The sequence below is a fragment of the Vicugna pacos genome, chromosome 1, assembly GCF_048564905.1.
Source record: "Vicugna pacos chromosome 1, VicPac4, whole genome shotgun sequence".
NCBI classification, from domain to species: domain Eukaryota; kingdom Metazoa; phylum Chordata; class Mammalia; order Artiodactyla; family Camelidae; genus Vicugna; species Vicugna pacos.
Window position 1 is genome coordinate 66705068 of NC_132987.1, and position 13722 is coordinate 66718789.

Genomic DNA, 13722 nt, shown 5'->3' on the forward strand with positions numbered 1-13722 from the left:
TTTTCATTTGTTGTAAATGCTCAATAGTAATTCACATAGAAATAGTACCTGAGTTCTTGTGGCATGAATATTGCTTTTCCTCTACAAAATATCCTGGCTTCATCCCCTATAGAGAAGAAGCCTCTTGTTTGAGCCATTCCCCACCCTTTGCCTACTGGGCTTCCAAGATTTTCTGCCTGGCTCCACATGCTCCATGAAGTACACAGAGCCTGCTGAATCTGTTGGGTAAGACTCTTAAGTCAGAAAAGGCCTCAGTCAGTTCACCTGGAGCCTGGGCTATTCCAGGCCTTTCAGTCAAACAGTGTTAGCATCTCTAGCCCCTGAAGACACAGTGAGAGTTTTAACAGGGGTCTCTTATTCACTTGTCAGAGGAGCAGCTCCTAGCAAGACTGTGGCTGGGAGACAACTCTTGCCATCTGCCAGGCAGGGATGCCTGGCCTTTAGCTCTCCTGTTCTCCCATGTGCCAGGGTTTCTGTGTAGCTCAGCTCATCCTTGAGTAAACTGCTGCTGCTTGAGAATGCTCAGCAAGAGCTAAGACAGGCACCAGGGCCTTAACATCAAGGTAGGAGCAGAAACTGACAAGTTTCTGTATCCCTCAGGCATCTCTGATGCCTCCTCTGAGAAGCCTAACATCACCTCTGAGATGTCCTAACCAGGACATCTACTCATCCCACACTTACAGCCCTCTCAAGATACAATCTCCCATCCCTGCTCCCCATCCAAAGTTCATCCATCTGGAGGCAAGGAGACACCCGCAGCTCCAGAGACAGAAGAGTTCCCCCAAATCCCAATCTCTTCCATCTTCAAAGATAAACTATATATAGGGAACTGTGGAGAGCAAAAACTGGAGCTGGGCTGGAAAATACACATCAAGGGCTGCTGTAAATACCAAGTTTTAAGGGGGACAAGAAGATGAAACAGAAGTTATCAGGCCTGGTCTCAGTTTTCCTAAAGCCAGCTCAGTCTTTCCATGGGCCTAGTGCCCAATCAGGACTGCCAACATTCCCAGGAGGAAAGTCAGAACAAAAGTCCCAATTCCTGTAGAGAGCCTCCTCTGGCATCTGTTTCTAGGAGTCAATTGGTATGAAAGATGATCACCAACTGCGACATGAAGACAACTGGCCTGAAATCTACCCCATACCACACTTGCTTCCTTGGGGCACAGAACAAAGCCCAAATAATTCACAGAGCAGCAGTCCCTCTGTCTTCAGCATAAGTGGAAGAGACATTTACTGCCACTGCATTCTGCAGGCAAGCCTTAGTCAAGAAATGAGCACAAAAGGGTGGACAAGTATTTTTGCCCTTCGAGAGGAGATACCCTCCTCACTACTACTGACTCACTACTTGTGAGGGCCAGGGATTTCAGAAGAACAATCTTTTCTTAGGCTTTGGGTATGGGGTATTTGGTGCACTCTGGGTCCTTCCGGGATTTTTGCTGATGTAGGGGAATATAACTGATAAAGACCCAGACCTCTGATGGCAAGTACACACATATCCAGATCTCATAATTTAGACTCCTTCACCCCTATGGAATCCTGATTCATAAGGATTTTATTTAATGACTATACTTAAATATAACCCAAAGACCAGCTACATGAGAGGTATGTACATCATCAGGGAGCAGTTTCAGCTGTTGATGCAGTCAGCTGGGTGCCTCAGTCCTAAACAGCTGCAGTGGGTATTCAGCAACATTCCCTTGCTCACTGACCTCAGCTAGCATCTCTCAGAGAGCCTGCAGAAAAAGCTCTGCAAACCTTGGCTTATGTCAGGCCCTGGAAAGACTGCTCTGTACATTCCAAGTTTTAAGAAGTATAAGAGAATGAAACATCAGGCTTGGTCTCAGTTTTTCTAAAATTGCAGTTCCCTGAACCCAGTATCCCCCTTCTATGATTATACTTTCCATAAGCATTTTTGTTATCTACCATGTTACAGCTGACTCTTGAACAATGTGGGGATTAGGGCCACTGTCTCGCTGCAATCGTAAATCCCAAAATAAATTATAGTCGGTTCTCCTGATAGGTGTTTCTTTGTTATAGGTGGTTCTGTATTCCCAGGTTCAACCAGCCACAGGCCAGATGGTGTAGAACTATAGTATTTATTATTGAAAACAAATCACTGTATAAGTGGAACCCTGCAATTCACACCTGTGTTGTTCAATGGCCAACTGTATGTTATTAATCTTTATTTTCTCTCTCCTCACTAGATTATTAGTTTCAAAAGGGCAGGAATGTTTGTCTCTTGATCTCAGCTCTAACTCTGGGTCCAAGAACAGTACACAGTAAGTACAGGGGACTATGATTTTTAGATGGGTAGTCAGCAAAGGCCTAACTGAGCTGATGTTTGAACTTCAAAGGATTATGTAAGCATTAGTGTGAGGATGCATATAGTGAGTGAGCAGCTCAGTGCCTTGCACACAGTATGACTAAGAATAATTCAAATAATACTCATTGTCAGGAGAGTGCCTGAAATCACAGGACCTGACTACTTTTTCCCTTTTCCTTGGGGGCTTAAGGAGAGCATGCATATTTTCTGTGACTGTTACTGAAGCTTTTCACTGACTCCTATTCCAGGACCGGAGCCCTCCACTCTCACTCTCTGCTTAAGGGATAGTTCAAGCACCATTTTCTAAAAGGTATTTCCTAGTATTCACTATTCTCTCTCTCTCTCACTCATGTCCTTAGAAACATCTCTGATTCTTTCATATAGATGCCAGGTTCTAGTCCGAGTTTCATTAGTAAATCGCTGTTTGTCTTCGGGCGAGTCACTTTAATCTGATTCTCATTTGTTATCAGCAAAATGAAAAGATCCTATTAGACGACCTGCTTTCCTGGCTCTAATATTTTAAGACTCTAGCACAAAACCCACACCCTCACTCCCTTCTCACAGCTCATTCAACAATTCTTATGGTAGTTGGTTCCCGCTGTGCGGTGTCTCCGCAAAAGCCCAAGCCCTAGTTCAGTCACCGCCAACCCTGCCGAGGAATTAAAAGAAATCGGCCGACCCACCTCACTTTGTAAACACCTGACCTTTCCTAGAACGCCCGCCCTTTCCCACGGCACTTCCGGCTCTTTCCCACATTTTCTTCCGGAGCACTTGCTTGCGTCTGACCCCGCCCCCTCCACTCTTTAGAGTCTATTGGCTGTTTCTTTAAGGAAGCGGAGCATTTCCTGACGTTGATTGGTTTCCGTCATTGTTGATGGGTTAGTTACAAACAAGGCGTGCCTGGTCTCCCTGGTAACGCTCTGCGGATAGTTCTGATTGGTCCATATTCTAATCCCATCTTCCATCCCAGCTGCGAGTGGTTGAGTCCCTTGGCGGGGCGCGGCGGTGGTAGGTGTCGCCTACGGGATTCCCGAGCTGACGTGGCTTCAATTTGGGAGGGGGGTAGCTGGAGTCTCCGGCGACAACCTCTTCCAGGTGAGTGGGGGACGCTCCCCAACTCCTCCCCTCCTTGAGTCTTGTAACGGTCACCGCTGCTACAGGCCCCGCAGGGCTGCCAAAGTAGCTACACTCGGGTACCCTCCCCTCCCTCCTCTCCCGATTCAGTCCCGGATCCGGTCTTTCAGCCTGCCTCCCTTCACCTACCAGGCCTACTTTTAATAGTCCACACGCCAGCTGGCCCCTCCGGAGGGCTTCGGCTGCCTCCGGGCACATATGCGTGGTCTGCCCCCTCTCTAGGACCTTTGTCCTCCAGGAGCGACGGAGAAAGGCGCTTGGGTCAGTCCTGTCCGCACGGCCTTGTTCCCTGAGCGGCCTGCTCAGGCCGACCTGTGTACGCAGCAGCTGACGTCGGAGAGAACCTGCCCGGCCCCTGCGCCCAGGCCCTAAACAAACTTAGTGTCGGGAAGGGGAGGCGGGACCCAAACGGATCGAAGGTCTTGAGGGCGCAGATCACGGAAATATTGGACTTATTAACGCAAACGAGGGCCTGTCTAACAATCCTGCTAATGCGTTGCTGAAGAGATTGGAGAGATTCGGAGAGAGGGATGATCTTTGCGACCCTATCAACACTAAGATCCCAGGAGTCAGAGGTAGGCAGGCTGTAAGAGGAAAGGGAACCCTGAAGAGAGTTCTGGAGGAAAAAGAACTTGACATGGTGGTGTGGAGGATGTTAATTCTGCGGGAGTGTGAAGGAGAGGATGAACCCCTCGACAAATGAGGAATATGTTTGACTTATTTAAAGGGTTCCAGCTGGTCTGTAGGGGGAGGACAATTTGAGAGTGGGACAGGGATATTTAAAAGTCTCTGGATACGTACTTTCACTTTTGGAAATAGTTGGAAGCTTTCTGAGCTTGTAAAGAATCTCACAGTTCTATGCAAGATGGCAGTGGAGAACTCCCTACAGAAAGACCGGAGGCCTTTTCAGAAACATGAAATATTAAATCTGGATAGTCAGCATGATTATGAATGGTCAAAGTGAGGAAATGTTCTTTGGAAAATGGCAGGATATGGTTATGGAATAGATATAGGAAAAGTTGAAGAGAATTCAAAAAGTGCAGACATTGTACACTGACTGTTTCACAGCTTTTATTTTTCATCTCTTGACCATGAAATGACTAATGCTTTCCTTTTCACTGCATCAAGTTTGTTGGACTACATCAGTAGTTTTCAACTTTTTAAATTGCTTGCCCTATCAGTAAAACATTTTGAGCAACCATCTTCTGTATATTTAATTATGAATAATATATAAATAGCACTGTAAATGTGTTACTTATAAAATATACAAAAACATACATTTAAAAGGATGAAAAAAATTCTTGTCGTTTCCTGGGACACTCCCAGCCCAATTTGGAGATCACATAAAGGTGTTTCCTTATTTTCTGAGAAAGATGTTTGCGTATCTGAGGATTCCAGATTAGGGGAATCATTTTTTTTTTTTTGAGGACCTCTATTCCTCTGGGATCTAGCCTCTCCTAAAAATAATCATCTTTTGGATATTATTCTTTTTTCCTTTTGCTTGAATCTTTAAAGTCTCTCTTTTTTCCCCTTTGCATTAGAAGATTAGTTAAAGGGCTGTTGATTTTATTCTTGTTTATAAAAAATAAATCATTCATAAACTTCTCTAGCTTAACTACTATTATAAATTTGGGGGGACATATCTTACCACTGATCATTACATACTAGTCTATTGTTAGGAACCACTATATGAAAGGATGTTAGCTCTATAATACTGTATCTTTAATTAAGCCATTTTATTTTATTTTTTAATTTAACTTAATTTTTTAATATATATTTTTATTGAAGTATAGTCAGTTTACAGTGTTGTGTCTGTTTCTGGTGTACAGCATAATGCTTCAGTCATACATGAACATACAGATTCGTTTTCATATTAATTAAGCTATTTTAAAATTAGTGATATGTGCTTTTGGTAAAATTAAATTCAATGCAAAAGGATAAAACAAAAGTCTCTTTCTCTTCTATGTACTGACCCTTTTCCCCATTCCCTACTTCCCAGAAGTAAGCACTGTAAATAATTTGTCCTTAAGAAACTTTCTGATCATATTCAACCACATTCAACCACTCCTTTTCTTTCTCACACAAGTTGAATTATAATAAACCTGCTACTCTACACCTTTTGGTTTTTTTTGTGACTTTATACTAAAATTAGGATTTTTTTTTCCATATTCTTATGTATAAAACTCTCATTCTTTAAAAAGACTGGCAGCATTCCCTTCTAGAAGTATCAAATTATAGTCAGCCTGTCCCCTATTGATGGACATTGAGATTGTTTTCAGTCATTAGCCATCACAAACACTGCTGAAGTGTCTGTCCATGTACATTTATCTTTGTGTCCTTGCATGAGCCTGTTTATGGTATAAACAGTATGGAGTTCTTTGGGGCCCTCCTACTCTGAATCATCTCATTTTAGTCTGTGTACTGCTGGGGAAAAAGTGCTTATATAACTGTAAGTATATATAAGTATATGAGTGTCCTTATGCCTCCAGCTCTGTTTTCAGCCCCAGTGAAGAATGCTGGGTGATGAAGGTACTCAGAAAATTGGTTATCTTCTGTATCTCTACCAGCAAAGAAGCTTTGTTGAGCTCTGGGTCTGGGAAAATTACTTAACCTCCCTATGCCTTAGTTTACTCACCTTAATACTGGGGATATTGATAGAATTCCTCCTTGGGGTTGTTTTAATAATAAAATGAGTAAAATGATGAGATTTGATCAGTTTGTAGTGCATGGTACTGTGTATATCAGTTATAGCTACTATTTACTTCTAAATTTGGTTAATGAAAACAGTAGTTTTTTATGGCATGAAAAATAGTTTTTCATTTTCTAATTGTAAAATTATAATGTTGCATATGCTTTTCCCAGCGATATAGCACCATTTCCTATCAGTTTCTCAAACTGGTTGGGAATCACTTAAAATTAACGAAAACTACTGAGACTCAACTAAATATGCATTAAATAAGTTTGAGGAGTGACCTGGAAATACAACCATTTCCTGTGTTGTTGTCTTTGTGGGAAAAATGTGATTTAAATTCCAAAGCAAATTGTGCGTTTGCATGTAGTCACAAGCATGCGCTCACTGTCTTCAGTTACTTTTGTTGCCCTACATGTTTGTACTAAGTTCTCTGTGGTTAGGGACATGCCTTGTATTTCTTTTCAGATTTTTGTGGCTCCCAGGATAATGCTCTACACCAAGTAAATATTTTGAAAATAATTATTGACAGCAGTGAAGACAGAAAATAAGACTCACTGAATTTTAAGTACCGCCTCAACACACAAGTGTCCAGATCTTGTGGCAGGGTTTGTAGAAGGTGTGGCCAGCACTGACTCTGAGGGATTGTTTTATTTGTCTAAACATTTTATGGAAGGCTGGCTTTGGCATGAAGCTCTTTATTTTATTCTTTCCCCAAGTTGCTACTCATGACTCTGGTGCTTTATAAAACAGTAGTAAGAGCATTGCATGTCCAGCAGTAATAGATATTCCTTACATGAATTTATTACTTTATATTTCCCCCTTTACTAATTTTTATATATACATCTGCCCATTTCTGTCCTACAGTGAGCCTATCAGAGAGGGAGATCCTTCCTTCTTCATTTAGCTTAAGCATGGCTGCTTAGTGGCTCTCTTGCCCTCAAGTTCCCAACGTCTGAGCTAACTTAAAGCACTTAACTGTGCCTGGGATGCCCTTCCCATTTACATTTCCTTGTTATTCCTTTAATGTCAACAGCTATAGAAATCACTCTTGCATCATTGGGTCATAATACTGGGCAATAGAATGCTCCTTGCTAGTATTCTTTATTTTAAGGTGAGGAAACTGTAAAGTGACTTACCCAGTATAATACAACTTTTTTGTATTGGAGACAGGACTGAAAGCTCAGTTCCTGACTCCCAATTTGGTGCTCTTTCCACTGTGCCATCTACTTTCTCATGGACCTCTCAGATTGTTGACTCAGTCTGTGAGAAATTCCTTTTACTTTGGCCTGAAATGGTCCTTCCCTGATACTGATCTTTCCTTTCTTCAAATATACAGATTTTTAAACAGTTATGTGAGAAAACCCATCTTCCATTGAAAGAGCTTCTATCTTATTCAATAATGCTTATTTAGCTGAGGGACCTTGAAATGTCTGTTTCTCTGAGTATCAATTTTATTCATCTATAAAATGGTGATGATGATAATACCTATCTTGCAGATTTTGTAAGGATTAGAGAGGAATGTATATAGAGTGTCTGATACATATTGCTCAGTAGTTGTTACCATTCATATTATTATTATCCTGTGTTCATCTGTATGTCCTTCATATGCAGTAATTCATAGGATGCTGATAGAGACACACCCTTCTAGAGAGGATGCCTCCGAATCTTATGTGTGTAATGGTGGATTGTTGGGGGCAGTTTTAGTTTGAAAAAACATTCAGGATTTTAGTTTTATATTTGGAAAGTGATATCATATTTTCACAGTAGAAATTATGTATCCATCACAATCTTCTTGGTTAATGGTGACATGCAAAAGATTTGATCTAGAGCATACCACTCTGAGGTCTTTTCAGTTTCTGTTGCAGAACTTAGCACTCTTCACCTGTGTACTTTCCCACAGTCTGGGAATTGCACTTTCAGTGGGGCAGTTCATCGTATTCCTCTGTCTTCTCCATTTCCCTGAAGTTGACAGCCAATCCAGAGGCTTCACCAGACTGATGGTCAGTCCCTTTGGCAAGACTATACAGGTGGTGGCGTTCCTTCATGAAGAAGCACAGGGTATCTGGTTTTGCTCTTTTTTGAGGTGAGCATCTGTGGCTGTTCAGTGTCTAGATTCATGAATTTATTAGGAGTTACAAAATATTACATGAGATACTCCAGTTCTACCACTTGTTTTCTTTAGCTGGAATAATTTTACAAAGTGTGTCCCCTAATCCACTATTTGCTTCCTAAATGGTAAAGTCCCAATAGAAAAGGCAATATAAATCCTTGTACTTACCTCGTTTTTTATGATATTTAGTTCAGATGATGACCAGTTTATTATTATTGTGAACCTGTGGATTTAAATATGTTTGGTAGATTTTTAATCTGTTGCAATTTAGCTCATATTCTTATTAGAAACTCAGTTGTTCCTTTGGCCTGTAAGAACCGCTTCAGTTTGTCTCCTGGGTCCTTTGACATAGGCTATCTTTGATAGCTTCCTTGCTATTTTGTATGACAAGATTTTTCAGGCTCGTTTTATTCATTTCCTGGTTCAGAACTGGAATCAGCCATTTGTCTTAGAAGCCTTCCTATTTAAAAAAAATTTCTAAATGGGGAATAATATTTCAAGACCCTAATCTAGGCGCTAAAGATATTTATTGCTTCTCAGTTTGTCATCGTTTTCAGCCTTTTCAGTGGACAGAGCTAGGAAAATATATTTACTAAGGTAAAATACTTTGTAGGTTCATCTTGATATTTTTTATTCAAATTCAAGGTTAGTTTTTATTTTGAGTTTCATAATTTCATCTGCATTATATGTGTATCTCCTTTTTCATAATGAAAATATGGTAGAATTAGTATGCTCGTAATTACTCATTTACTTTAATTCCACATGACACATAAAATAGTCCAGGAGTAATAACACTGTTGATAACCACTACTAATTTTGGTTGTTATAAACAATTTCTTAAGTTTTTTTTACATACACTATTCACATTTTTCTCAGTTCTGTTTATTGGAGCCGTATATATTGTCAGTGCATATAATCATTAAATAAATACTCTACTCTTTCTATCCTGGTCCTAGTCCTATGAGTAACATGTTTAATGCTCACTACTAGTTCTTATGATGATGTTTCTTCAGTCATTTTGGTTGTTTCAAACTTTCTCTCTAATAATGCCTTAGGAAAGGCTCCGGGGAAATTTTTTTCATGAATTTTCTTGCAAGTTTATAACATTCTGTCTGTGCTCTTTATATCTGAAGGTCACTTTTGCTGGAAATAGAATCTTTGTCTCACATTTTCTTTTTTTAAGTATCTCAAATCTATAACTCCATTTTTTCTGGCAAGCATTTGCTATTGAAAATTCTGATTATAGTCTTTTTTTTCTTTTTTTAAACTTACAAGTCACATAATATTTTGGCCTAAATCTCAAATAATTTTAAGTCCATTAATTTTACTAGAATTCCTTATTGGTCATTCTGGGTTGGTATTTTCAGATACATGATGGCCCTTTCAGTGTGTAACTGCAAATCTTTTAAAATTCAGATAAGTTCTCTTGGATTTTGTTTTTTGTGTGTATTCTGTGTCTTTGCTTTGGTTGTCTTTTTCAAGGAATCTGATTATCCTCATTGCTTATCTTCAACATTTATCACTTTCTCTTGATTCCTTTTTTACTGTCTATTTTTTGAATTTTTTAAAGTAAACAATATGAGTAATTTTAAATTTATTAGAAGATATGCAAAGATAGTTATGAGTTCAGTAAGCCCCTTGCCCAGTATTCTCTAATGTTTACATGTTACAATTGTAAAGTGCATTAATCAAATTTAAGAAACCAACACTGACATGTTACTATTAACTAAACTCTATACTTTGTTCGGATTTCACTTATTTCTCCATTGATGTCCTTTTTTTGTTCTGGGGTACTATCATAAGATATCACATTTAGTTCAATTCTTTTTCTTTTTAAAAATTGAGATAATTGTAAATTCACTTGTAGATTCAATTACAGATTTTACAGAATTGTAATAAATAATACAGAGAGATCCTTTTTGTGCATTTTGTTCAGTTTCCTTTAGTGGTAACACTTTACAAAACTGTTGTATAATATCACAACCAGGATACTGACATTAGTACATTCCCCAGTTTTATTTGTATATGTATGTGTTAAGTTCTATACAGTTTTATCACCTGTGAAGGCTCTTGTGTCCACCACCACAGTTAATGTATTGAACGTTCCCAACACCACAGAATACCTTGTGTTGCTGTTTTATAGCTACAACCACCTCCTACTTTCCCACCTCCAATTCCTCCCTAAGCACTGGTAACCACTAATTTGTCCTCCATTTCTAAAATTTTGTCATTTCGAAATATTCTACAAGCATGGAATTATATAGCATGTAACCTTTTGGAATTGGCTTTTGTTTTTTCATTCAGCATAATTTCCTGGAGATTCATCTAAATTGTTGGGTGTATCAGTAGTTTGTTTCTTTTTACTGCTGATTAGTATGCCATGGTATGTGTGTAGGTACAGGCACACCTTAGAGAGATTGTGGGTTCAGTTTCAGACCACCGCAATAAAGCTAATATTACAATAAAATGAGTCACACAATTTTTTTGGTTTCCCAGTACATATAAAGTTATGTTTACACTATACTGTAGTCTTTTAGTTGAAATAGCGTTATGTCTAAAAAATGTATGTACCTTAATTAAAGAATGCTTTGTTGCTAAAAATGCTATCTGAACATTCAGCCATAATCTGTTTGCTGGTGTAGGGTCTTGCCTTGATGTTGGTGGCTGCTGACTGATCAGAGTGGTGATTGCTGGAAGTTGGGGTGGCTGTGGCAATTTTAAAAAATTAAGACAAAAATGAAGTTTGCTGCATTGATTGACTCTTCCTTTCATGAACGATTTCTCTGTGGCATGCAGTGTTGTTTGATAGCATTTTGCCCACAGTAGAATTTCTTTGAAAATTAGAGTCAGTCCTCTAAAACCCTGCTACTGCTTTATCAACTAAGTTTATGTAATATTCTAAATGGTTTGCTGTCATTTCAGCAATCTTCATAGCATTTTACCAGGAGCAGATTCCATCTCAAGACACCACTTTCTTTGATCATCCTCACCTGTTGAAGATTTATCCTGAGATTTCCCCAATTCAGTCACATCATCAGACTCTGGTTTTAATTCTAGTTCTCTTGCTATTTCCACCCATCTGCAGTTAGTTCTTCCACTGAAGTCTTGAACCCCTCAAAGTCATCCGTGAGAATTGGAGTCGTCTTCTCCCAAACTCCTTTTAATGTTAATCTTTACCTCTTTTCATGAAGCATGAATATTTTTAATGGAATCTAGAATGGTGAATCCTGTCCAGAAGGTTTTCAATTTACTTTGCCCAGATCCATCAGAAGAATCTCTGACAGCTGTAGCCTTATGAAACATATTTCTTAAATACTAAGACTCGAGAGTCGGGATTACTCCTTGGTCCATGGAGTGCAGAATGGATATTTTGTTAGGAGGCATGAAAACAACTTTAATTTCATTGTACATCTCCATCAGAGCTCTTGAATAACCAGGTGCATTGTCAGTGAGCAGCAATAATTTGAAAGGGATCTTTTTTTCTGACCAGTAGGTCTCAACACTGGGCTTACTCAGTAAACCATGTTGTAAATAGATGTACTTTGTTGTTCCATTTATAGAGCATAGAGAGAGTAGATTTTACATAATTCTTAAGAGCCCTAGGATTTTCAGACGGTAAATGACCATTGGCTTTAACTTAAAGTCTTCAGCTGTATTAGGCTCTAACAAGAGAGTCAGACTGTCCTTTGAATTTTGAAGCCAGGCATTAACCTCTCTCTAGCTGTGAAACTCCTAGATGGCATCATTTTCCAATAGAAGGCTATTTTGTCTGTGTTGAAAATCTGTTGTTTAGCATAGCCAGCTTCATTAATTATCTTTACTAGATCTGGATAACTTGCAGCAGCTTCTACATCAGCATTTGGTGCTTTACCTTGTATTTTTATGTTTTAGAGACAGCTTCTTCCCTTCAGTCTCATGAATTAAATTCTGCAACCTTCAAACTTTTCTTCTGCAGCTTCCTCATCTCTCTAAGCTTTCATAGCATTGAAGAGAGTTAGGGCCTTTGTCTGGATTAGCCTTTGGTTTAAGGGAATGTTATGACTGATTTAATCTTGTATTCAGACCACTAAAACTTCGTGCATAACAGCAGAACAGTAGTAACATCAAAGATCACTGATCACAGATGACCATAACAAAGAATAGAGAATAGTGAAAAAGTTTGAAATATTGTGAGAATTATCAAAATGTGACAGACATGACATGAACAAACACTTTAGGAAAAATGATGCCAGTAGACTGGCTTGACACAGGGTTACCACAGACCTTAAATTTGTGAAAAATGCAGTCCCTGTGGAGCACAATACAGCAAAGCTCAATAAAACAAGTTATGCCTGTACCATAGTTAAATTAGCCATTTACTTGTTGAAAGATACCCTTACTGATTCCAGTTTTGGGCTCTTAAAAATCAAGCTGCTAAGAACATTCATGTACAGGTTTTTGTGTGAATTTAAGTTTTCACTGCTCTGAGATAAATGCCTAGGGGTAAAATTACTGAGTCATAAAGTAGTTGCATGTTTAGTTTATGGTTAACTTCTTTTTCATTTTTAAAGTTATCCTTTATTTCAACATTCTTTTTTTTTCTTAAGGCATGCTTTGTTTTGATTATTCATACACTTATTCTTCTATTTTTGATGAGGCATAATTGATAAACTTATTTGTTTTAATTCATATGAGATATCATCATATATATCTGTGTGTTCAGCAAAGTTTGCATCATAGAAAATGGTGAGAGTATCAAAGTTCAATTTTTCTTTTGTAAAAGTCAATATGATACACATCTCTGTCATATATCTACTGTTTGTGCTCTGCTGTACTGTTAGGTGCTCTAAATACATTTAGCAATTATTAATTTTTGGTAAGTAAGTGTTAATATTGGAAGTAGATATCATTTTTAAGCTTTTTGATGTATAATTAATAAAAATATATATTTAAGGTGTACGTGATATGTTGATATACAGATACATTGTTAAATGATTATTACAATCAAGCTAATTAATATATTTATTACCTTACATAGTTACCTTTTTTGCATGTGTGTGGTAAGAACATTTAAGATCTACTCTGTTAGCAAACTTCAAGTATACAGTACAGTATTACTATCTGTAGTCACCATGATGGACATTAGATTCCCAGAACTTACTCATCTGGCATAATTGAAATTTTGTACCTTTTGACAAACATCTCCCCATTTCCGCTACCCTGTACCTGCTGGCCACCACTATTCAACTCTCTGCTTCCTTGAGTTTGACTATTTTAGATTCCATATATAGGTAAGATCAGGCAGTATTTGTCTTTCTGTATCTGGCTTATTTCACTCAGCATAATGTCCTCCAGATTCATCCATGTTTTTGCAAATGACAGGATTTCCTTATTTGGGGGGGGGCACTGAATAATATTCCATTGTGTGTATCTACCACATTTTCTTTATCCATTCATCTGTCAATAGACATAGGTTGATTCTGT

General features: G+C 38.6%; 1 protein-coding gene across 4 annotated transcripts in view; it reads left to right on the forward strand.

Moving 5' to 3' along the window:
* The first annotated feature begins 3276 nt into the window (after positions 1 to 3276).
* GOLGB1 (golgin B1) overlaps positions 3277 to 13722 on the forward strand; it is a 72517-nt gene continuing 62071 nt past the window's right edge. For all 4 annotated transcript variants that reach the window (XM_015251715.3, XM_015251716.3, XM_015251720.3 and 1 more), the window contains exon 1: positions 3277 to 3418. The gene's annotated coding sequence lies outside the window, so the exon portion shown is untranslated. The remainder of the gene's footprint in view (positions 3419 to 13722) is intronic.